Source organism: Eleutherodactylus coqui, chromosome 5, assembly GCF_035609145.1.
Source record: "Eleutherodactylus coqui strain aEleCoq1 chromosome 5, aEleCoq1.hap1, whole genome shotgun sequence".
NCBI lineage: Eukaryota > Metazoa > Chordata > Amphibia > Anura > Eleutherodactylidae > Eleutherodactylus > Eleutherodactylus coqui.
In genome coordinates, this window is record NC_089841.1 from 55,537,521 (window position 1) to 55,541,101 (window position 3,581).

The window sequence follows — 3,581 nt, forward strand, 5'->3', positions numbered from 1 at the left end:
ACTAAGCTTCTGTAGTTACAGGAATGCTAGGGTGTGGGGGAGTGTCTATCTTCACAAGCTGCTCCTGTGCACTCAAAGGCTGACAGATCTGCAGACAAACAGCAACATTTACAGACTAGTTAAAGGGGTTGTCCCGCGAAACAAAGTGGGGGTATACACTTCTGTATGGCCATATTAATGCACTTTGTAATGTACATTGTGCATTAATTATGAGCCATACAGAAGTTATTCACTTACCTGCTCCGTTGCTAGCGTCCCCGTCTCCATGGTGCCGTCTAATTTTCAGTGTCTAATCTCCCGATTAGACGCGCTTGCGCAGTCCGGTCTTCTCTGTGTTGAATGGGGCGCTCGTGCTGGAGAGCTGCTCCTCGTAGCTCCGCCCCATCACATGTGCCGATGCCAGCCAATCAGGAGGCTGGAATCGGCAATGGAACGCACAGAAGACCTGCGGTCCACCGTGGGTGAAGATCCCGGCGGCCATCTTCGCAAGGTAAGTAAGAAGTCACCGGAGCGCGGGGATTCGGTAAGTACTACCCGTTTTTTTTTTTATCCCTGCATCGGGTTTGTCTCGCGCTGAACGGGGGGGCTATTGAAAAAAAAAAAAACCTGTTTCGGCGCGGGACAACCGCTTTAATACCAGACTTCTGGCGTAGAAAAGTTACAAATTTTTGCGTAAATCCTGTTTGGCTTGTGCAACATTTCTTCCTTCTGCGTTGGCTTTGACATTTTTGTGAAAAGTGGGCAGGCCTTGTTGGGAGGGGCGTGTCCATCTCAAACCTACAGATTTATGTATAATTTATGCCAGAAACTGGTGCACATAATATTAGAAATCTATGCCAGCTTCTAGATGGTGTAGATTTCTGTGTCAGCACATGAAGAAACAGAGATGTGACTAATATATGAAGAGGTAGGTGCCTGTTATATTAGGTTTACTAACTATTTGGCCTCCTGGTAGAGAAGAGGGGCAGGCATTTAGATACTGCCTTCCTGCTGACTAGACCAGAGACAGTGCAATTCAGCATGGGAATAAAGGGCAAGGAAGTTCAGGACAGTGAACTACTGACATAATGCTAGCCTTGCTACTTTCTCCCTCCCTGAAAATGGATTGCAAACAGCAGGACAGCAAAAAATGGGGGAGACTACCGGAAAACCAAAACTTAATAACAACAAATGAGCGGTTAAGGAGAACCTGGTGCATTTAAAAAAACTTAGGTATGCTTTAAGGACCCCTTTATACGGGGTGATAATCGTTCAGTGTAAATGCTTGCAGCCACTGAACGACAAATGATAATTTACTTGCCTATTGTTTTGTATCCTGCTCATGTAAATAGGGCCCATAGTGTTGCCGAAAACCATTATGAGAACCTCAGCCAACAGCCATTTTGTGCTAAATACCCTTCATTGTGGCACTTAGAGTGCTGTATTCAGTGCCACAATACCAAAGACATCCTGCATAAGAATGCCATCCACAATACCCCCTATAACAGTGACATCCGTGCTGCCCCATAACAGTGTCCCTACAACAGTGACAGTGCCCCCATAGCAATGATATCCACAATGCCCCTACAATAGCGACAGTGCTCCACAACAATGTCAATGCCCCATAACAAAATCATCCACAGTTCTCCCTATACCAATGACATCTACAATGCCTCCATAAGAGTGTTATCCACAATGCCCCCATAACAATTACATCCACCACATTGCCCATAATAGAGACATCCATAACCCCCAAAAATACTGCCCATAAGGCTACAATGTCTCTGTAACAGTGACACCAACAATGGCCACATAACAATGATATTCACAATGTCACCATTAGGGCTTTTACCCACTAGCGGTTTGCTTTCGCTGCGATTTTACGGCGTGCTTTTTTTTAAAAATGTCAATTGGACTTTCTAATGTTAAAAGCGCATCCCACAAAAATCGCAGCAATGCAAACTTGCGATTTTTGTGCTATGCGATTTTAACATTAGAAAGTCCCACTGACATTTGAAAAAAATGCTGCGAAATCGCAGCAAAAAAAAAAACGCTAGTGGGTAAATGCCCTCAGAGTGCCAACAGAGAAATCCATAGCCCTCCAAGACAGTGCCCATAAGATTACTGTAGCTGCAGTGTCTTCAGTGACAATCTCCCAGTGACATCCACAGTGCAGCTATAACAATACCATCCACATCACCTTCAGTGCTCCTACTAGGACAGCCATAGATCCATCCATCAGCAGCCACAGTGATAGGTTATTTGTCCCCCCGGAGCAGTGAGTGACTGACAGCTCCTGTAAGATATCTATCAGTCTGCTCTGCTGTCTAGGAAACCTCCTATTATATCTCTGTCCTGGCCAGGTGATGGACACACTGGTGCTGGCTAGAGAACAGATATCTGAGCTGTGCTTTCTCTGTAACTCCAATAAACAGCAAGCAGAGATCTTGAAAATTCTGAAAAGTGAATACAGAAAGTATATCGGAACTTTATAAAACTTTTTATTATATTAACATTTATTTTGACAAAATCAGAATAACCTTTAGAGAGGTTTTCCGCTGGCGCAGGAGTGCCAGAAAGTTACAGCGCTTGTCAGCGCTAAAGAAGAAAGCCCCGCCCCCAAGAGCAAGCCCAAAACTTCTCAGCACCTTGCACGCACCCTATAAAAGGAAAAGTTCTTGCTGTATCACAAGGAGAGTACAGGGACTATGTAAGAGAGTGTGGTGCTGCTAAGGAGCTGCCAGGAGAAGCGCGATAGTCTGTGAAGAGCATAGCCGACTGGGCTGCTTACTTGTTAATATCCTATTAGTTATCTGCGTTTATCGGCTCATAAATAAATATTGAATATTTTAGCATTCCTTCTGCTGCATGACATTCCAAACCTGTGCTTTCACACTACCACCCATGCCATGCATGCTCAGACATGCAATATGGGGTCCTGTCCCAACTCCCTTGTACAAGGATTACAGCTGATGTCACCGCACACGGACAGGACCAGAAGCAAGCTCCGAAATCCAATAGATGAGACCAAATAAGAGAAATGCAAATCGATGCAGAGCTGGTACTCCTCGTATAGGGAATTGAAAGAAAAAAAAACCTATGCTACCCTTTATTTTTTCTAATAATGAATACAATTTTTTCATAGGGTGCTTGAACTTGCGATCATTTGATTGCTCATACAATATAATGTAATACTATGTTATTACATTATTCCACATTTTGACAGGCAGCATATCATGGCAGTCCTAAGGGCCTTTAGAAGTCCTCAGATGCCATGGCAGCCAAACTGCACCTTGTGATCTCATTGGGTGAGGGGACGTTTAGGACCCCTGAACTTCGATTGTGGCATTAAAAGGGTTACCGGCCACAATCAGCTGGAGCGCTGATTGCAGCTGTTATAAGCTGTTAGACCCATATAACATTCACTACGTATGTAGCAGGATCAGCTCCCAGCCCCGCTCCATACAAACTGTGATGCTGGAGGGAATACAAGGAATACAAGGGAGTTAAAAAAGTTGTCACAAGAACTGAAGTTGACCCCAGTCTACAGAATAGGGGATAACAATTTGAATGGTGGGGAGTATGACCGCTGAGACTTACAG